The sequence below is a fragment of the Cupressus sempervirens genome, chromosome 3 (genome assembly GCF_028749045.1).
Source record: "Cupressus sempervirens isolate cs-2001-9-10 chromosome 3, ASM2874904v1, whole genome shotgun sequence".
Classification (NCBI taxonomy): domain Eukaryota; kingdom Viridiplantae; phylum Streptophyta; class Pinopsida; order Cupressales; family Cupressaceae; genus Cupressus; species Cupressus sempervirens.
Genome location: NC_143120.1, coordinates 797,904,076 through 797,927,808, shown reverse-complemented (window position 1 = coordinate 797,927,808; position 23,733 = coordinate 797,904,076). Strand labels below are relative to the sequence as shown.

At 33.3% G+C, this 23,733-nt stretch overlaps 1 pseudogene; it reads left to right on the top strand.

Moving 5' to 3' along the window:
- The first annotated feature begins 6,362 nt into the window (after nucleotides 1–6,362).
- The window catches only part of LOC149569198 (WAT1-related protein At2g39510-like), a 136,506-nt pseudogene continuing 119,135 nt past the window's right edge, over nucleotides 6,363–23,733 (top strand).

Genomic DNA, 23,733 nt, shown 5'->3' with positions numbered 1-23,733 from the left:
TCAAAACTCCCTATGAATTATGGTATGGTTACAAACCCAATGTAAGTTATCTGAAAGTATTTAGAAGCAAATGTTATATTTTGAAAGAAACTAGAAAAGGAAAATTTGATGTAAAAGGTGATGAAGGAATATTTTTAGGATATTCTTGCAAAAGCAAAGCATATAGATGTTTAAATCTATCCACTCACAAAGTCATAGAAAGTGCACATGTGAAATTTGATGAGTTTGTAGACAAATCTGAGGAAGAAAGCAAAAAGGTACCTAAAGATTACAGAAGATTTGTTTACATTGAACTTGATACTATACCAAGCATACCGTTCACTCAAGAATCCTTAACTCCTGAGTCATCAGTAATCGAGTTACAAAAGGTTCAAACCGAGCCACAACAACATTCAGACATTACCAAGCAAGTATCTACCAAGTTTGAAGCACTCGAGCCAATTCTTATCGAGCCAGAATAGCCTGAACATGAAATTGAAGCACAAGGATATAGCAATGAAACTCATTCAAGAGGCAAAGAACCTGTATTAGCTAAATATGTTAGAAGACATCATGCACCAGATCAGATCATTGGAGACAAGTCTGAAGGAACCTTGACAAGAAGCAAGCTGAAAAATACTTGTTTACTTGCTGATTTTGAACCTAGAAGCATTAAAGATGCATTGACAAATGATAGTTGGATTGAGGCAATGAATGAGGAAATAGAACAAATAGAGAAGAACAAGACATGGACTCTAGTACCCAGACCTAAAAATAAGAATGTAATTGGAACCAAGTGGGTATTCAGAAACAAGTTGACTGAAGATGGTAAAGTATCCAGAAACAAAGCCAGATTAGTATGCAAAAGATACTCTCAAGAAGAAGGCATAGATTATGGAGAAACCTTTGCTCCTGTTGCAAGATTGGAAGGAGTCAGAACCTTACTTGCATATGTTGCTCACAAAGGATTCAAAGTTTATCAGATGGATGTCAAGTCAGCATTCCTCAATGGAATACTAGATGAAGAGGTTTACATTGAACAACCTGAAGGTTTTGTTGATCTAGATAAAAGGAACATGGTCTGCAAATTACACAAGGCATTGTATGGTCTGAAACAAGCCCCTAGAGCATGGTATGAAAGATTGCATAACCATCTTATTCAGATTGGTTTTCAAAGAACTAATGATAACAGTAGCTTGTATATAAAGGAAGGACTAAATAATAAGATTGTCTTGGCAGAAATATTTGTAGATGATACTATCTTTACAGGGCATGATGATCTTTGCAAAGAATTTTCAGAACAAATGAACAAGGAATTTGAAATGTCTATGTTTGGTGAAATCAAATTCTTTGTTGGTTTCCAAATTCAACAAAATAAGAATAGCATCTACATCACTCAATCAAAATACATCAAAGAGATATTGAAAAAGTTTGGTATGGAGGACTGTAAACCTATTGGAACTCCTATGTGTACTAGATTGAAACTTACCAAAGATGATGAATCCAAAGAGGTAGATCAAACATTGTATAGATCTGTGATTGGAAAATTGTAATACATAGTTCATACCAGGTCAGATATTGCCCTTGCAGTTGCTATTGTTGCAAGATTTTCAGCAAAACCAAGAGAAACTCATCTGATGGCAATCAAAAGAATAATGAGATATTTGAAAGGAACTGAAGATTATGGTTTATGGTACAAATTTGGAGGTAATTTAGATTTGAAAGTGTTTACTGATGCTGATTGGATAGGAAACCTTGATGATAGAAAAAGCACAAGTGGAGGAGCATTCTTTCTTGGAAAAGATTGGTTTCTTGGACAAGCAAAAAGCAGAATTGTACATCCCAATCTACAGCAGAGGCATAGTATGTTACTGCAGTAGTAAACTGTTCAAATATTGTTTGGTTTAAGCAGTTATTGCAAGGAATGGAGATGGACATCAAAGAACCAGTTGTCATGTTCTGTGACAATACTAGTGCAATCAACATATCTAAGAATCCCGTGATGCATTCCAAGACCAAGCATATTGCAATAAAATATCATTTTGTCAGAGAATTGGTGGAAGACAAGGAGATCAGATTGGAATATGTCCATACAAAGGAACAAATTGCTGACATATTCACAAAACCTTTACCTAAGGATGCATTTTTGTATCTCAGAGGTAAGTTAGGGGTCATTCCCCTATCTGAAGTTCACTATAAATGAGCTCTAGTGATGCATCAACGCATGAAAGATTGAAAATTTATTTGTTGATGTAGTTTAATCAAAAATCATTGCATATGAATCAGTACTAAAGGTACATTACAATTCACTTAACTTCTGTCGTCTTTGGCATGTGTTGTCAAAGAGGGAGAGATTTACTGTCATATCCTTATGAAATTTGTGAAATTTGAAAAGTTTGTTAAGTCTGTCATATAGTCCCTTAACAGAGAGAGATTATTGAAAGAGGGAGAAGTCTGTTATCTTGTTGGACTTGTTTTCAAAACTTTATTCTGTTATGACATGTTGTGTTGCCATCAATGCCAAAGACGGAGATTGTTGGATAATGTTGTCCTTGATGTCACACAAATGTCATATCAGTCATTAGTCTCAAATTCACCAAGCTCAGAAAATCTGCAATGTAATCTACAGTGTCAACCGAGCTTACTCGGTCATCGAAAGAAATGTGGAAGACAGTGTCAACCGAGCTAACTCGGTCAAACAAAGGAAAGGTGGGAGACAGTGATCACCGAGCTCACTCGGTCAATGAAGGAAATGAGGAAGTCAGTATTAATTGAGCTTCACTCGATCTCCAAAGGGAAGTTTCCACCGAGCTCACTCGGTCATCAAAGGAATTATGGAGAAGTTAGTATTAATCTAGCTTCACTCGGTCTCCAAAGGATAGTTTCCACCAAGCTCACTCGGTTATCTCAGGAAACTTAGTACTTACCGAGTTCTCCCGACGATTGAAGGATTGTCACAAAATTTTTCGTATTCACCAAGCTCAGTCGATCAAAATAAGAATTATTTTCTGACAAAGATTACCGTGCAGGGTCGGACATTATAGGAATTTGCAAATTAATTACTTCTAGCGGACTATTGTAATTGTTTGTTTAGTCAGTGATTCAAGCTTAGTTAGATAATCTGAAAGGTATATATGGTCATTCCAGTTATGAATTAAGTGTGTGAGATTAAAAAAGGGAAGTTATGAATGCGAATTATAGTATGAAATGATAAGGTGAATGTTGAGCAAAGTCTGATGAAGGATCAAATGTGTTGAAGGAGCTGTAAAGTTGCATTTGATCAGTAAGGATCCAACCAAGCATAACAAAGATCTGCAATCAGCAAAGATAAGTTGTACCTTATGTCAGGTCACTTCATTGTTGCTTTCTAACCACTGTAATAGTGAATTCAAAATCTCTTAACAGAGTTGGTTTAACAACCATTCAATAAATCCTCTAACAAGGTGACAGTTCAATTGAATTGTTCTAAAGACCTCTAGCAAGGCCACTTCTAACAGGGTGATTAAATCCTTTAATAGGGTCACATCTAACAGTGTGTTTTTGTAACCTTTAACAGGGTTGGCTCCTAACAGGGCTCACTTCAGAAGAGTGAAAAACAGTATCTAGTTACATTGGTGGTTTTTCCCATATTGGGTTTCCACGTTAAATCTGGTGTCTCCTGTGTTCTTAATTGCTAAATTGCTTTGTGCATGATACATATCAGTTCTTAATATTTGTCATTTGCTGCATTATCAAGTTTTAACACTTCATATTAATCAGATCGAGGAGATATTCAGACATCTTAGGGACTGTGAAAGTTTTTGGAGTAACTGATTCACCCCCTCCCCCCCTCAGTTACTCTATTCTCATTTCCAACATATATATATATAGGGATGGGGTTGGGAAATCCCCACAGCCCCCCCTTTTTTACACGTGGCTGGGCTACCTACATATGTTGCACGTGGTAGCACTAATAACTGCTGTCGACAGCAATAGCCAAGGTCTGCAGCCACATAAAAAGCAAAGCCAACGGCTTAATATATATGTGTAGTGTGTTTAATTTCATTTTTAAAATTATAAATTTTATTATTATTTAATAAAAAATTATTAATAAGTTTTATAATTTAATTTTTTTTAATTTAATAATTTTGTTAATAAATTTTAATATAAAATTTTATTAGTATTTACTAATGTTTATTAATGAGTTTTAATTAGTAAATTAATTTTGTAATGGAATTATTAGTATCGTTATTAATTATTAATATTTAATAATTAGTAAGACATTCAGGGGAGTAATATATTTATTTAATTATTAATAAATTTGATTTTTATGTAAATGTTAACTATTTTATTTAAAATCAATGGGGGTTATTTTAGACAGATAATTATCCTTAGAACTTTTAGATCAATGGACTTAAAAAATTCAATTAGGATAATTGTACAATTATCTAAATGAAAGAATGAGTTAATTCACTATTGGATACAATTGTTCACTTGTGTGTTGTCTTTGATGTCACACAAATGTCATATTAGTCATCAGATAGAGTCTACCAAGCTCAGAAGGTCAGCACAGCAAAGGCCAATGTCTACCGAGCTCAGAAGGTCAGCAAGGCAAAGGATAGAGTCTACCAAGCTCAGATGGTCAGCAAGGCAAAAGGACAGAATCTACCGAGCATAGGAGGTTAGTAAAGAAAACTTGCAGTATCTATCAAAGAAACAGTTCTTACCAAGCTCACTCAGTTATCAAAGGAAATGTGACAGAAACATTTCTTACCAAGCTCACTCGGTCATCAAAGGAAATGTGTCAAAAATAGTTCTCATCGAGCTCACTCGGTCATCAAAGGAAATATGGTAGAAACAATTCTTACTGAGCTCACTCAATGATCAAAGGAAATGTGGCAGAAACAGTTCTTACCGAGCTCACTCAGTCATCAAATGAAATGTAGAAAAAATAGTTCTTACTGAGTAAACTCAGTAGCCAAAGGATTTTAAGGATATTGCAATGTTAACTGAGTCAAGAAGATTAATTTAGGAAATTTCAGGAAGCAGTATTCACCCAACAAGGTTGGCCAGTAAATGATTTCATTGTTTTATTGTCATGCCCAGAATCCAGGGCAAGCACACACACAATTTTTTATTTATTTATTTTAATCTATGTACTCCTTGGATGGTGAGCTAGATTAACACAAAAACTTAATCAAAACATCAAGGACATACTAACAAAATGACATCTATCCCTCAATTATGAAATCTCGCTTAGCATCAATTTAATCGCGATCCAGTACTTGCTAACCTCGAAATGGACAATATAACTAGATCGTCATAACAAATTAATTCATTTAACATTAGGAGAATTCGAAGCTCAATATGATCAATTAAATCTAATTACACAACACATACTAATTACATTTTAAATTTCTAATCCAAGTTAAATTTATCAATTTTTCTAACGTTTAGAATTAGAATTGAAACTAGTCTTATTTCAAATAGATCGATAAGAAAACCTAAACTTTATTCTAACTATTATGAGATTTAAGTCTAGTCATTACCTTGCCAATATTACAATTAATCTAACTGATTCTCAATAGTATGAAACTTAGGAACTAACACCTTAGAATTATTTTAATTGAAACATTCCAATTTCTAGTTGAAACTTTTAAATTAACTAATTGATACTCTACCATCTAAACACTATTATATACTTGACATCCATACCAACGTAGAAACACAATATCTCTCTTACTATTATCTAATATCTACAATTCTAACTCAGTTTTAATACTACTCCTATCCGAAATTAAATATAAATTTAAACCCTAACTAACATTTAAAGAACTATCCAATAATTCCATACTATCTACTATACAACTCACACTAATATTAAAACCAAATCACATAACATAAATGAATTAAAACTTCTACACTATACCACTAAATTAGATTGTATGACCATTAATAGGATTTGAAAGTATAAAATATAATTCTTTTAACAACCTACCTATGAAACTATCTAACTCAACATTTTAATAGTAAAACAATTACTTAACAAATCAACATTACTGATATTTAGAGCAACTAATGTTATGCAAAATTAATAGGCAAGGACAAATAACTTAGCATGACTTACACATCCATAACCAAATTTAACTATTTTATTATTTAACTCTAATAATTTGTCACAAAACTAAAGTTCTAATCCTAACATTAATCCCTAGTAGAATATTATTATTAAAACATAAAAGCAGCTAACAATATAACTAACTTACTATCTTGAAACATAGTAACTTATACTAATCCCACTAACCTACAATCTACTACTAACTAAAGCTGACATACTAAATATCCTAACATTTTAAATAAAAACACCCACCCTCTAAACGCAGGCCTAACCCATGGTACCCATCATGGGGGCCTACCCGCACGCTGCCCAAGGCCTGCGCGTGGCAAGGCTGTCCCCTGTCCATGCATGGGGGACATGCTTCGTCGAACGTCCCGCATCTTCGTGGCGGCTAGAGAAAGTGCGGGTGCTTCCCCACGTCTTCCTCCACCAACTCATGTACTTCCGATAGGTCCACGCGTGATGTGGGGGGGAGATGGAGGTTGGTGAGTATCCAATTTTTTTCCCCCTTCGCTCTTAAATATTAATGCCAAAACATTAACTCTCCTACCCTCCTACGTGATGTGACCCAGTACTTGCTGGCAGGAGAAGGTATTTTTTTTTTTATAAAATTCTTTTGGAGATCTTTTATGCAATCCGACTTGTGTCACAAGTCATAAGAAAATTAAATGCTCAAAAGTATTATTGGTGAGCAGGATGTCAACGACATTTTTCTATAGCATATTTAAATTTCGAAAATAAATTATATATATATATATATATATATATATGTATGTATTCCTTTTAAAGATTAATAATGATGTCTATTTGATATTTAAGAGAATAATACAGAGAATATTCTCTATGACTAGAAGGATTAAAATTGCTTCCATACATTTTCCAGAGAGGTATTTTTAGGCCTGGAGGTGCACTTTTTTTTTGAAAGCCAATTTTGATTAAGAGTTGGCATATATATATATATATATATATATATATATATATATATATATATATATATATATATATATATATATTTGCTAAAGATCTATGATATGCAGGGTAAATTTTAGACATTTCTAGAGACAATACGGAGCTATAACTCTCTTAATCAATTCAATCCAAAAGCATACAAGGAAATCATAATCTTCCTAATCATATTGATTATGTTCTTTATGAAATTTAGCAAGGAATAATAATCCTATATTCAGAATTCAAGAGGTGATAATTAATTATTTCAATTTCAATTGCATTACTAATAAAGCATAACAATGAATGCATTAGTTTGGTGATCACAATGTAGTATTTCTAATTCATCAATTTGTTTAACCATATATTGAACTTCAACATCTCAAATTGCATTGTAATAACATAATTGGAAACTTGGGGATCTATAATTTAGTGCCAATATCTATCAACCTATTTTCTCACAACATATGCAAAATTAGGAACCACATGAGAGCAATGCAAGGATAATTCTTTACTCTTTTCTTTCCTCTATTATTCATCCTGGTTCAAGGCTCCATCGGGAAAGAACCAGTAAGAAAACCCAATATCTTTGCCACTGCATCAAATTCATCTTCAATTTACATAATATTACAATTCATTGAGTTTCTTCAAGACTTTCACAAGACACTTTTATCAAAGGTCTTCATTTCCTCAAGGGTAAACATGGGAGATATAAGGAACAACATGGAGGTAACAACACAAGGAGATAAGCAAAATGGACATACATTCCCACCCGGTTGCACAATAGGCCCAACAATGAACCAATATAGGGGAAAGGTGGATTTTCTCAATAGGAGAAGTTAATCACCATACCTTCACTTAGCCCTTTCGAGGCTTAAAAACTTCAAGAATTTCCATTCTTTCACAAGGCCCTTTCAGGGCTATATCCACAAGGATTTTCATTCTTTTTCACATTCAAGAATTCTCAATAACAACAAGGTATGGGATGACAAGTAGGGGGCCCATACACCCTACCCTTTCTCCCTCCTCTCTCCATGAGAGGAGACTCTACACTATTGAGGTCCAACTAATGTCCTTTCCCCAAGCATGGCCACTTCTTCCCTATCTAAGGGTGAGTGTTACCAAATACATCCCCATGAAAAACTCTCAAAAAAAACAATCAACACACCAAGAAGGCATATGAATAACATCAAATAAAACAAGATAAAATCCCTCCCAATACCACCCTCAACACAAAAACAAGGAATGCATATCTACACAATGTCTCCAACATGATGCAACAAGATTCAAAATATGAACACACACAAAGAAACATTCATGGAGTGTAGAGCTCCTACCTTCATAAAAGAGTTATGGAAATGGTGTTTTGAGAAGAGCTTCCCCTTTTTTTTTCTTCCTTCAATCTTTAAGGCTTCCTCCAAAACTAGAGGATTGGGTGACAAAAACTAAAGTTCCCCCAAAAAGGCCTCTAAGTATGGTCCTTAACCCCACTAAGGTTCAAGTAACACAAGATGGAGGTTGGTTTCACTAACCCAAGTAAAGGACAACCCATTTTCGAAATCAGCCTATAATAGGGTTTTTAAGAGACCCTAAGAGTCAACCTAGGAGGCTAGAGGGTTGGAAAGTACCCCCACCCATACCCTTATCCATAGGGGTGCTTAAATTTAATGTTGTTAAGCCTTTAAGGGCTCATTAGGAGTAATTAAAACTTAGTAGCATAGTAAGATCAAATTACAACCTTTAAATAATTTACAATATAAACTTAGCACAAAATTAACAAGAAATTTAACTCCGTTTCTTCCATTGGGTCATCTTGGCTGATTTTCCTGCACACTCATTGCACACATCAGTAGGTCCAAAATCACGTGCATAATGTGAATTAACATGCTAAGGGAAATTATATATAATTTAAAGCATCTACTTCTTAATAAATAGTGGTTTATCTAATTCTACTCATATTTCTAGCCATTCGACTTGCATAACCAATGTATTAGCTTGTGTACATCTTCTTTCATCATTATACATATTTATAAGCATTAAATAGCAAAATCAACTAACTGAAGTAAGTATCACACATCGCAAAATAGCATAACAAAGTTCAGTGTATCCAATAATGTTCTGACATGTCATCATGAGTATCAAAAATAACAATGTATCATAGGTGCTAGGATGGGTCGGGGTGAGGCTTCACATTTATGAAATAACGCTTATTTGTTTAGAGTAATATTTGTTGCTGACTGATGTATGATTTACTAGTAAATGTAACATGTAAATGAGCCGACTTGACAATCTGAATGGTATAATTAAGAGGTCAAGTTTGATTTGACATTGATTCTAAATTAGCTTATTTCGGTAGAAAATTTGAAGGGTTTTATTAAGTAGTTTTTTGTGAGGCCTCGCCTCGACCCATCGTAGCATAGTGATAGCTTATTATCATTTTGATACTCACGACTTGAGATGCTAAGACATTATCTGATGCTTTGAACATATTATATTATTTCATGCTATGTGAGGTTATTTTTAGATATTTGATGGTTATCATTTAATGTTTTATGTATATGTATGTTGATGAAATCAATAAATGTAGGATTGATACTTTGATTTAAGAGATTTTAAATAGTTAAGAATTAAGTAGGATGAAAGAAACCCTGATTGATGTATGTTTCAATTTATGTGAATTTTTTATACGTGTGTGTGTGTGTGTGTGTGTGTGTGTGTGTGTGTGTGTGTGTGTGTGTGTGTGTGTGTGCATGTGATTTTATGAGACTACTGATGTGTGCAATGAGTGTGCAGATATTTTAGTCAAAAAAACTGACGGAGGAACAGAACTGATCTCTATGTGTTAATTTTGGAAACCTTGTTGTTCGTAATTAAATTAAGATGTATGTATGTATCCTTATGTGATCAGTAAAGGTTAATGTTAGTAACTATGTTTCTTTAGTGTCGCTTGACACTCGTGAGTTTTTTATGTTCTTCAGTGTGCTAGTTAGGGTTAGCTATGTAACCCTTGGACCTAAGTTGGATTAAGTTAGTGTCTTTTTGCTAATTTGGTTCTTAATTGAGTTTAGTCACCCTAATCTGGATTAGTGCTTAATCTGCATTTTTGAGTTGTTAGATGGTCCTATTTAATTCTTAGATTTTTTTTGGCACTAAACCTATTCCTAAGGCTTTAGAACATGAAATATTTATACCCAAGGGGTATGGGTATGGGTTGGGGGTCTTTTCCAACCCCTAAGCCCCTTTTGTTGACTTTTGAGATCACTCAAAAAGTCTCATTTTACCTTTGTGCGAAAATTGCAAGTGGTTATCTTGAGTTGCCTCACCTTACCTCCACTTAGTGTTTAACCATAGTGTGTGTTGAGTTAGGAGTTTCTAGAATTGTAACTGGGTGGGAGAAGTTATTGATCCTTTTGGTGGTTGAGTTTGAGGCTTATTTAGAGGCCCTTCTTGGAGTAGTTGAGGTTGTTACCCAATCTCTACATTTAGAGAGGAGTCTTGGAAGATTGAAGGAAGGAAGGGGAAAGCTCTACTAAAACTTTATTCTTTTGCCATTACCTCTTTGTGCAAGTAGGAATTTTCATCTCCCTTGTTCAAATTTTCACATTTGTTTCATGCTTATGTTATTGTTTGAATGCTTGTATGTTTGTGGGTATGTTGGGTTGATTTGAAAACCATGTTATTTTGAATGATTTCCTTTCATGTTTATGTTTGCAATTTTGAAGCTTTCTTGTATGGGTGTTTTGGTATTACTCACCCTTGGATAGGGCAGAAGTGATCAATTTTGGGAAAGGTCTTTTTAGTTGGACTCCAACCAGTGCAAAGGCTCTTCTTAGGATGAGAAGAGGGAGAGAGGGTAGGGTGTTATGGGCCCCTACCTGTCAGCACAAACCATGTATGAGTTTTGGCATGTAAGAAAGGAAGAATAGAAGTTCTTGATTTATAGCCCCGATTGGGCACCTGGTTTGGTGTTGTGTCTGACATCTCTTGTTGGAAAAATCCACCTTTGCCTAGTTTTGATTCATTATGAATCCTATTGTGAAAACCTAGTATGAATATGCATGTTTGATTCGTTTCTTGGTCATGCTTGTTGTCACCTGATCAGATTTTGTTTCCTCCATGGTTCTAGAAATGTGTTGCAGAAATTGTTATGAATCCCTTGATGAGGGTCATGAAGAAAATCCAATGAAATTTTTGTAATTTGGGATTGAACTCCTATGTAATTTTTATCTCAAAACTTTGTTGTAATGGCAACGATGTCGGATTTTCTTCCTGGTTCTTTCCCAGCTAAGCCTTTGAATCAGGTTTGCCAATAAAATTGGTGTTTGAGTATAATTGTTTATCATGTGATTCTATCGTAAATTTAATTTAGATGAATGCTCATCAAAAATAGGATGAATGATGATGGTTTAGTTAAGCAAAATTTTCAAGTTTCCTTATATGTTCAAAAATGAAAATTATGTTGAGGAAAGGATATTGGCTAAGGTTGATTTATTTCAATCCAAGTTATTTAGGAGATCAAATTAATCATGCATTATTGTGACATGATTATTAACTCCATGTTTTAATCCTATTCAATTAATATACTCCTTGTAAAAATAAAAATAAAAATATACATCACTTTGTAATCTATATTTAGAAAAATAAAGCTTCAAAAAAATTTTCCCCCAAGAGCAAAATGCTCTCTGGATTTTGCATGGAGAAAGGAAATTAATTTATTTGTGGAACAGAGAATATTCTCTATTGATTCCTTGCTCAAATTTAAATTCAAAATAAATAATCAATAAAATGAATATGAATAACTAAAGAAACATAATACTAATATCTAATATCCTAAATATCCTATAACTACCTATAAAACTTTTTGCATTAATGTTTTCTTTTCCAATCCCCTAGTTGGACACAACTTTTTGATTGAAGTTGAAAAGACTTATGTTTGCAATATATAACAAAGTCAGTTTTGTCATCATTTAAGATGACGTCACCCCCCTGTCCCTCCTTTCTTATCGCTGACCATGGCAAGGGATTAAATTGTTTTAAATGGTTTTTTTTTTTTTCCTCCCTTCATCCTAGTCGTCTCCTCACTTAGTGGGGGGGGGGGGTGTCAGTCTGTACCCCCTTGGCAGCGTGCTATCCCAAGCGCAGTGCTTGGGAAGCGCGTAGGTAAGTGGGGGTTTGTGGTAGGGTGTAGGGGGGGTTAGTGTAGGTGTTAGTAGGGGTTAGGTTAGTATGATGTTAGGCTAGTCTAGTCTAGTTTAGTTTGTTTGTTTTTATTTATTTATTTTAATTTGTGTTATATTAAATGATTAAATTAAGTTAAAGTGTTAAGGGAGTTAGTTTAGATTAAGTTAATTTTAGTTAGTTTTTATATTTATGTTAATTTTTTGTAATGTCAGTTTTAATTTAATAAAAGTTTTTAGTTAGTAGGTATTAGATTAGCTAGTTTAGTTTTAAATTAATTTAGTTATTATAATAAATTTTAGAAAGTTTTAATTTTAGATTATTTAGTAATTAGTTCTAGTTTTTTATTATTAGTTAGTGCATTTTAAGTTTAGTTTTTTTTTTTAATATTATTGTTAATTTAGTTTTTGTATATATATTTTTTTAGTTTGATTTTAAGGGTAGTTAGTTTAAATTTTGAGTATTAATTAGTTTTAATTATAAAGGTTAATTGACTATATAAAATAAATTTTAAATGTAGATTTTATTTGATTAGATAATTAATGTTCATGGTAAGTTAGTCAAAATGTTTAAAGTTAATAAATTTTTTGATATATATATTCAGTTTTAATTTTAGTTAATTGTTTTCTTAAAGTGACTCTCCAATATCGGTTAGATTGTTAATCGATAATTGTCTAAGAGATTTATAGTTGATTTTGATTAGATACTTTCAATTAATCTAAACTCGAATACATTTACATTGTCATTTAAATAATTTTTTCATATTGTTATAAGTTAATGTAAGAACGTTAATTTTGATCGATATCAACTTTATAACGAGAGTATTAATTTAACAGTGTAGAAAACCTTTACCTAAACTGTGAGTATAACTTTATCATCTTGTGCATTTTAATTATATTTAAAAAAAAATTGTGTGTTTTTGCCCTCGTAGTTTGGGCATGACATTTTTATAAGGATTTATTTATTTTAGGAGAGCACATTTTCAAACTAAATAATTGCAAGAAAAGGAATTTAAAAGTCATTAATCACCATACATAGAAGCATTTATAGATAAAATAGTATGACATATTGGAAAGCTATGTATTGTTCAAAAAAGTAATTCTACTAATTATTTTATTGGTATTATGCATGTATTATATATCTACTATTCTAATAAACATTTTATGAAATTCATTAACTAATTTAAATTCATACATTTGGCAAATGGCATGACTTGAATATAATGGGATAGGACATGCATGTTATATGTCTAGTAGTATTCTATTGTCTTCTTATGGATACTTACCCCATACTACATGTGTATGGTGTGCATGTTTGTTTTATTTATGTGTGACATTTTTGATGTGGTTAAGGAAGGGAGTCATAGTCACCTACTAGTCACGATCTACACGATGCACCACTTCCTTCCATTGCCTGTTTAGCTTAGAATATTGTATTTGTACATGCATGGATTTTATACAGGTTGCAAGTACTAGGTATCAACTTTCCTACATGTCTTGTGTGCCTCTGGGAATTAGATGTCGATCTATCTTAGAACCCTTGAGTTAGATTGCTTTTAGGATTTCCTAGACATAGAGAGTACTTTTGAGATGTGATTTGATATCCTATTTGGGACTTGAGACTATCTATTCAGCATGGTGGGAGTGGGCCATTTAGGTTCCATGCAGTCGGGTGGTATTGCTTTTTCACTCTTACCATTGAGATTCGTTCGTAGTCACCATGGCTGGAGATTTCTTGTCTACATTTACTTTCATTCTATCTATCTATCACTATGATGGATCATTATATCTTATGATGGATGTTTATATCAATATGATGGATGGATGTATCATGTATGGTGGATGGTTTCATTTATTTTATTGGACTTGTATCATGGATCCAAAGAGGATGATGTATTTCTATTTCTACATATGTATATTCTTTTAACCCTTTCATACCCTATGACATGTACAGTGGAAGATTGAACATTTTGAATTTCATTTGCCAAGAGGCATTCAGAACAAATGTGTACTATTTAAATGGACATTGGACTTTATATATATATATATATATATATATATATATATATATATATATATATATATATATATATATATATATATATATATTGGGATGGGGTTAGGAAATCCCCACAGTCCCCCTTTTTTTACACGTGGCTGGGCAACCTGCGTATGCTGTACGCGGTAGCAATAATAACTGATGTCGACGGCAGTAGTCAAGGTCTGTAGCCACATGACAAGCAAAGCCGATGGCTTAATATATATGTGTACTGTGTTTAATTTTTTCTTTTAAATTATAAATTTTATTATTAATTTAATATTATTTAATACAAAATTATTAATAAGTTTTATTATTTTTTTATTTTTTTTAATTTAATAATTTTGTTAATAAATTTTAATATAAAATTTTATTAGTATTTAATAATGTTTATTAATGAGTTTTGATTAGTAAATTAATTTTGTAATGGAATTATTAGTATCATTATTAATTATTAATATTTAATAATTAATAAGACATTCAAGGGAGTAATAGATTTATTTAATTATTAATAAATTTTATTTTTATGTAAATGTTAACTATTTTATTTAAAATCAATGGGGGTTATTTTAGACAGATAATTATCCTTAGATCTTTTAGATCAATGGACTTAAAAAATTCAATTAGGATAATTGTACAATTATCTAAATGAAAGAACGAGTTAATTCACTATTGGATACAATTGTTCAATTGTGTGTTGTCTTTGATGTCACACAAATGTCATATAGTCATTAGATAGAGTCTACCAAGCTTAGAAGGTCAGAAAGGAAAAGGTCAGTGTCTACCGAGCTTAGGAGGTCAGCAAGGCAAAGGATAGAGTCTGCCGAGCTCAAATGGTCAGCAAGGCAAAAGGACAGAATCTACCGAGCGCAGGAGGTTAGTAAAGAAAACTTGCAGTATCTATCAAAGAAATAGTTCTTACCAAGCTCACTCAGTTATCAAAGGAAATGTGGAAAAAATAGTTCTTACCAAGCTCACTCGGTCATCAAAGGAAATGTGGTAGAAATAGTTCTTACCAAGCTCACTCCGTCATCAAAGGAAATGTGGCAGAAACAGTTCTTACCAAGTAATCTCAGTAGCCAAAGGATTTTAAGGATATTACAACGTTAACTGAGTCAAGAAGATTAACTTAGGAAATTTTAGGAAGTAGTATTCACCGAGTAGGGTCAACCAGTAAAGGATTTCATTGTTTTATGAAATAACGCTTATTTGTTTAGAGTAATATTTATAGCTGACTGATGTATGGTTTACTAGTAAATGTAATATGTAAATGAGCCGACTTGACAATCTGAATGGTATAATTAAGAGGTCAAGTTGCAAACTCTAAGTGTGTGAGATGAAACTGTGTGGAATCAATGAGATATGAGAATTGATTATTTTGAAAGCAAATTTAAAGGATGATCAGAGATCATTGAGGAGCAACAAAGTGATATTTGATCAAGGACATTCTAATGATGCTGAATAGAGACCTGTAGCCAACAAATTCATTTGCATCTTTTTCAGGTTAATTCATTGTTTCTTTCTAACCATTGTAGCAATAATTTCAAATCTCTTAATAGAGTTGGTTTAACAACCATTTTGTAAATCCTCTAACAAGGTGACAATTTAGTTGAATTGTTCTAAAGACCTCTAGCAAGGAAACTCTTAACAAGGTGATTAAATCCTTTAATAGTGCCATACCTAATAGTGTGTATTGTAACCTTTAACAGGGTTGGCTCCTAACAGGGCTCACTTCAAAAGAGTGAAAAATTGGTGACTAGTTACTTGATTGTTTTTCCCATATTGAATTTCCACGTTAAAATCTAGTATCTCTTGTGTTCATTTTGTTTTCTTTTATATGCATGAATGCTTGAAGATAAGTAATAGCTTAAATTTACCAAGCTACAACATTTTTTTACCAAGTATCAGTAGTAAGTAGATCTTTAAGACATCTAAGGGATCTATGGATTAATTTTTGTTAGTAACTAATTTACCCTCCTCTCAGTTACTCTATCTTTAATCCCAACAATTGGTATTAGAGCTGTTGGTGCTTACAGGAAAAGATTTCAAGGATCTAAGCTAAAGATTAGGATGTCTTACAAAAGGAAAATTCCAAGATTTAATAGGGACAACTTCTTAGCATGGCAAGGATTGATGAGGCTTCATCTAGCTTCTATTGGTGATACAGGGCTAAAGTACCTCGATGAAAAATATGAAGAACCTTCTAGTACATTATCTGTCAATGATATTGCTGAAAAGAAGACTCACAACAACATGATGGTAGATATAGAATCTATTATGAGTTATGAAGAATTTGATGACATCAAAGATTGCAAAACTGCCTTTGAAATGTGGAACAAGTTGAAAGAGATCTATGGAGGAGATGATAATGTGAGAAGAGCCAAAGCAGAAAGTTTGAGAGGACAATTTGATCAAATGACGATGAGAGAGGATGAAAACATTGCAAAGTATGTTGAAAGAGTTAAAGCATGTGTTAGTGCAATCAAAGCATCTAGAGGAGATATCAATGAAGAGATAGTTATAAGTAAAGTTCTTAGAACTCTACTTCCCATTTATGCAATCAGAGTCTCTGTAATTCAAGAAAGAAGATGTGAGGCAAATCATACAATAAATTTAGAGGCCATAGTTGGAAGATTGACTGCATTTGAGGTAGACAACTATGAAAATTATGTTCCAACTGCCAAAACTGTTGAATCAGCATTTGAAGCCAAGCTTTCACTCAAAGAAAAAGGGAAAAAGATGAAGGATCCACAATTAGATAGTGATGAAGAATCATAACAAATTTTAGACAATGATCTTAAAGTAGTTAAAGCTCTACTAGCAAGAAAATATTCAAAAGGAAAAGGGAAATACAAAGGTAAAGTTCCTCTAATCTACTTTTCTGTGAAGAAATTGGACATATTGCTGCTAGGTGCCCAAATAAGTAAAACAAGGATGAGAAGAAAGGTCACAAGTACAATGGCAAGAAAGACTTCAAATCATTCAAGGATAAAGGTAAGAAAATATGTTTCATGGCTAAAGATTCTAATAATTTTGATGATGAAGAAGAAGATGAAATTGTTTGCATTGTTGTGAAAGATGAGTTTGATAATGATGAAGAAATGGCACTCATTTCTCGTATGAGTAGAAATGATACATGGATCATAGATAGTGGTTGTTCTCATCACATGACTAGTGATAAAACTAAGTTTGAATATTTTTAAGACTATGATGGTAGCAGTGTAAGATTTGGTAACAATGAACCTTGTTGTATAAGAGGAAAAGGAAGAATCTCACTAACCAAGAAATTTGTATGTGATAATGCATATTGGGTAGAAGGACTAAAGCATAATTTGTTTTAGTGTGGCACAACTACTCAATAATGGATTCAAAGTAGAATTTATGCATAAAAAAGCAAGATTGTTGGATGACAAAGGAAAGCTGATTGGATCAGGCACTCAAACAAAAGGTAACTTATTTTATCTTGAACTTGGTGAATGTTCATGTTTTATTGCTCAAATTAAAGAAATTTAGTTATGGCATAGGAGGTTATGTCATGTAAATTTTGACAACTTGATAAAAATCAGTAAATTCAGGAAAGTAAGAGGTATTCCTAACATTCAGAAAACCTAAGGTTGGTCTATGCAAGAATTGTCAAATTGGTAAAATGGGAAAGACTAGTTTTAAAAGCAAGAACTATCAGACTGAAGAAGTTTTAGAAATTGTGCATACTGATTTGTGTGGACCCATTGGCATTGAAAGTTATATTGGTGAAAATTTTTCCATTCTGTTTGTTGATGATTATTCAAGAATGATGATTGTCTTGTACCTAAGAGAGAAATTAGAAGCATTTGAAAAGTTCAAATGGTATTTGGCTAGAGTAGAAAAGGAAATAGGAAAAAGACTGAAATGCTTAAGATCTAACAGAGGTGCCAAATTCATCTCACATGAGCTCAATAACTTTTGCATTGAAAGGGGAATCAAAAGATAGGTTTCAGCGCCTGTAACACCTAAACAAAATGGAATAGCAGAAAGAAGGAAAAGATCTATCATGGATTGTGCAAGAACTTTAATGATTAAGAAAGGCATTGCTATCAAATACTGGAAGGAAGCTATCAGCACTGCAGTTCATACCTTGAACCGAGTACAGCTGAAAAAGGACTCATTCAAAATACCCTATGAATTGTGGTATGGCTACAAACCCAATGTAAGTTATCTAAAAGTATTTGGAAGCAAATGTTACATTTTGAAAGAATCTAGAAAAGGTAAATTTGATCTAAAAAGTGATGAAGGAATATTTTTGGGATATTTTTGCAAAAGCAAAGCATATAGATGTTTGAACTTATCTACTCACAAAGTCATAGAAAGTGCACATGTGAAAGTTGATGAGTTTGTAGAAAGATCTAAAGAAGAAAACAAAAGGGTACCTGAAGACTATAGGAGATTTGTTTACCTTGAACCTGATACAATGCCAAGTATACCTATTAATCAAGAATTCTCAACTCCAGAGTCTTCAGTTACCAAGTCATAGGAAGTTCAAACCGAGCTAATGCCTCTTGAGTTGCAAGAACCCAAGTTGCAAATAGAAGCTATTGAATCAACATCTACCGAGCCTGATCAACTATATCTAGAACAAGAAGTTGAGATACAAAAGGATAACAATGGAAGTCATTCAAAAGGAAAGGAGCTTGTGTTAGCCAAGTATGTTAGGAAGCATCATGCACTAGATCAGATCATTGGAGATAAATCAGAAGGAACAATGAAAAGAAGTAAGTTGAAAGGCACTTGTTTACTTGCTGATTTTGAACCTAGAAATGTCAAAGATGCACAAGATAATGAAAGTTGGATTGAAGCTATTAATGAAGAAATAGAATAGATAGAGAAAAATAAAACATGGACTCTTGTACCTAGACCCGAAGACAAAAATATGATTGGAACTAAGTGGGTATTCAGAAACAAGTTAAATGAAGATGGTAAGGTGTCAAGGAACAAAGCTAGACTGGTATGCAAAGGATATTCTCAAGAAGAAGGTGTAGACTATGGAGAAACTTTTGCTCTTGTTGCAAGATTGGAAGGTGTCAGAACCTTACTTGCATATGCTACATTCAAAGGATTCAAAGTTTATCAAATGGATGTCAAGTTAGCATTTCTCAATCGCATATTGGATGAAGAGGTTTACATTGAATAACCTGAAGGTTTTGTTGATCTAGACAAGGACATGGTCTGTAAATTGCATAAAGCATTATATGGTCTAAAAAAAGCCCATAGAGCATGGTATGAAAAATTGCATAACTATCTTATTCAGATTGGTTTTCAAAGAACTAATGAGAATAGTAGTTTGTACATAAAGGAAGGACCAAATAATAAAATTGTTTTGGTAGAAATATTTGTAGATGATACTTTGTTCACAGGAAATGATGATCTTTGCAAAGAATTTTCAGAACAAATGAACAAGGAATTTGAGATGTCAATGTTTGGTGAAATCAAATTCTGTGTTGTTCTTCAAATTCAATAGAGTAAGAATGGCATCTACATCACTCAATCTAAATATAGCAAGGAGATACTAAAAAAGTTTTGTATGGAAGACTGCAAACCAGTTGGGACTCCTATGTGTATTGGATTAAAACTGACCAAGGATGATAAATCAAAGGAAGTAGATCAGACATTGTATAGATCTATGATTGGAAAGTTGCAATGTGTAGTGCACACAAGACCAGACATTGCCCTTGCAGTAGGAATTGTAGCAAGATTATTAGCAAAACCAAAAGAAAATCACATGATGGCAATCAAAAGGATCATGAGATACTTAAAAGGAACTGAAGATTATGGATTATGGTATAAACATGGAGCAAATTTGGATTTAAAGGTGTTTACTGATGTAGATTGGGCAGGAAATATTGATGATAGAAAGAGCACAAGTGGAGGAGCTTTCTTTCTTGGAATTGGTTTCATGGACAAGCAAAAAGTGAAATTGTACATCTCAATCCACAACAAAGGCTGAATATGTTGCAGCAGCAGTAAATTTCTCAAACATTGTGTGGTTTAAACAATTATTGGAAGGTATGAAGCAATAAATCAAAGAACCTGTTGTTATGTTTTGTGATAACACAAGTACAATTAACATCTCTAAGAATCCAGTGATGCATTCAAAAACCAATCATATTGCCATAAAGTATCACTTTGTTAGAGAATTGGTACAAGAAAAATAAATAAGATTGGAATATGTCCATACAAAGGAACAAATTTCTGACATATTCACAAAGCCTTTACCTAAGGATGCATTCTTGTATCTAAGAGGTAAGTTAGGGGTCATTCCCCTATTTGAAGCTCACTAAAATATAGTTCTAGTGATGCATCAATAGAAATAGAACTGAAGATCTATTAGTTGATGTGGCAAACTAATGAAGACATTGCATATGAATCAGTACATCAGGTACAATGCTATTTAGTTATTGTTTTGTGTGGTCTTTGGCATGTGTTGTCAAAGAGGGAGAGTATACTATCATATCTTTCTGAAATTTGCAAAATAATAAGAGTTTGTGTAAAAGGGAGAGATTATTATGAAAGAGGGAGTTTGTTGTTTCAAATTTCATTCTACTATGACATGTTGTGTTGTCATCAATGCCAAAGAGGGAGATTGTTGGATACAGTTTTTCAATTGTGTGTTTTCTTTGATGTCACACAAATGTAATATCAATCATTAGATAGAGTCTACTAAGCTCAAAAGGTCAGCAAGGCAAAGGATAGTGTCTACTGAGCTCAGAAGGTCAGCAAGGTAAAGGATAGAGTCTAGCGAGCTTAGATGGTCAGCAAGGAAAAATGATAGAATCTACTAAGCGCAGGAGGTTAGTAAAGAAAACTTGCAGTATCTATCGAAGAAATAGTTCTTACCGAGCTCACTCAGTTATCAAAGGAAATGTGGCAGAAATAGTTCTTACTAAGCTCACTCAGTCATCAAAGAAAATGTGGCAGAAATAATTCTTACCGAGCTCACTTGGTCGTCAAAGGAAATGTGGCAGAAACAATTCTTACCAAGCTCACTCGATCATCAAAGGAAATGTGGCAGAAACAATTCTTACCAAGTAAACTCGCTAGCCAAAGGATTTTAGAGATATTGCAATGTTAACTGAGTCAAGAAGATTAACTCAAGAAATTTCTGGAAGTATTATTCACCAAACAGGGTCGGCTAGTAAAGGATTTCATTGTTTTATGAAATAACGCTTATTTGTTTAGAGTAATTTTTGTAGCCGACTGATGTATGGTTTACTAATAAATGTAACATGTAAATGGGCTAACCTGACAATCTGAAAGGTATAATTAAGAGGTCAAGTTGTGAACTCTAAGTGTGTGAGATGGAAGTGTGTGCAATCAATGAGATATGAGGATTGATTATTTTAAAAGTGAATTTAAAGGATGATCGGAGATCATTGAAGAGCAGCAGAGCGATATTTGATCAAGGAGGATCGAATGATGCTGAAAAAAGACCTGTAGCCAGCAAATTTAGTTGCATCTTGTTCAGGTCAATTCATTGTTGCTATCTAACCATTGTAGTAGTGATTTCAAATCTCTTAATAGAGTTGGTTTAATAGCCATTTTGTAAATCCTCTAACAAGGTGATATTTTAGTTGAATTGTTCTAAAGACCTCTAGCAAGGCCACTCCTAATAGGGTGATTAAATCCTTTAATAGGGTCACACCTAATAGTGTGTATTGTAACCTTTAATAGGGTTGGCTCCTAACAGGGCTCACTTCAAAAGAGTGAAAAATTGGTGACTAGTTACTTGGTGGTTTTTCTCATATTGGGTTTCCACGTTAAAATTTGGTGTCTCTTGTGTTCATTTTGTTTTCTGTTATATGCATGAATGCTTTAAGATAAGCAATAGTTTAAATTTACCAAGCTACAGCATTTGTTTACCAAGTATCAGCAGTAACTAGATCTTTAAGACATCTAAGAGATATGTGGATTAATTTTTGTTAGTAACTAATTTACCCCCCTCTCAGTTACTCTATCTTTAATCCCAATAGGGTAAACTATGACTTTCATCCACTTAAACTATACGTCAAAATGAAAATGAAAACCTTACACTTAATACAACAGTATGTTTTCAAAACAACCAAACTATTAGACTACTCTATTTTTATGTGTTATCTATGTTTGGGGTTTGGGTGGTCCTAGTGCTGACTAGTCTTAGGTTATTACCAAAGGCTTGGGGGTTATGTGTATGTGATGTTATGTTCTTTTGATCTCGATCTTTTATACCCAACAATGGTAATGTGTTTGGTATTCTCTATGAGATGTTTTGATCATTGATTATTATTGCATTCTAGTGTCCTTGTATGACGCTGAGGTGAATGTATGACCTACTTGACCTAACCATTTTTTAGTCCTTGATCAGTTATAATTGAATTTCTTTCTACTCGCTTTAATAGGACTGAGGTGTTTTTTTTCTTGTTCTTGGAGATGTCATGTTCTGACATGTTGGACTTAACCATTTTAAGTCACTGATTAGTATTATTTGGATACTTTCTAGTTGCTTGTTGAGAATTGATGGGTATTGTGATTTGTCTTGGGATGCTTTCCAGTTGCTCGTAGAGAACTAATGTGATTATTGTAGATTATCTTTCGATGCTTTCCAGTCACTTGTATATGATTGAGGTGATTTTTATATGATTATTGATTTGTGATTTTATGAGCCTAGGGTAGCTAATCTATATGTAGTGTTAGGAAGTGGCTTGGAATGGGGAGCAGGGCCCTTAGTGGTTTCCAAGGTAAAACATTGTAAGTTATTTAATAAGTGAAAACATTACACTAAATGAGAGTAAAATGAACCTAATAAGAGTCTTTGTATGTTCTCACCCATGCCTTGAGTGCTAGTATTATAAACTAGGATGGGAGTAGAGAGAACAGTTGGTTGCGACCTTGCATTTCGTAGTATGCCTTGTCAGTATGAGAGGATACTAGTGGCCGCATAGAGATCACTAGGGACCCTAGGGTCCTAAGAGATTGCTAGGGTAACTCCAATGTGATTCGTGTGATGAAACTTGCCCACTTACATAGTAGGTTTCCTACGTGTCTTGTGTGCCTCTGAGAATTAGATGTCAATCTAACTTAGAACCCTTAAGTTAGATTGCTTTTAGGATTTCTTAGATTTAGAGAGTACTTTTGATATGTGGTTTGATATCCTATTTGGGACTTGGAACTATCTCCTTAGCATGGTGGGAATGGGCCATTTAGGTTCCATGTGGTCGGGTGGTAGTGCTTCTTCACTCTTACCATTGAGATCCGTCCGTAGTCACCATGGCTGGAGCTTTCTTATTTGCATTTACTTTCATTCTTTCTATGTATCATTATGATGGATGGTTATATCTTATGATGGATATTTATGTAACGCCTCACCAAGGGATCCAAAAGAATTAACCTAAAATTTTACTAAGGTTGCCAAACAATTTTTTTTAATTTTAAACATGAAAGTAAAACCATTCACAACATAGGAGCAAAAGCATTAACAACATTCCACT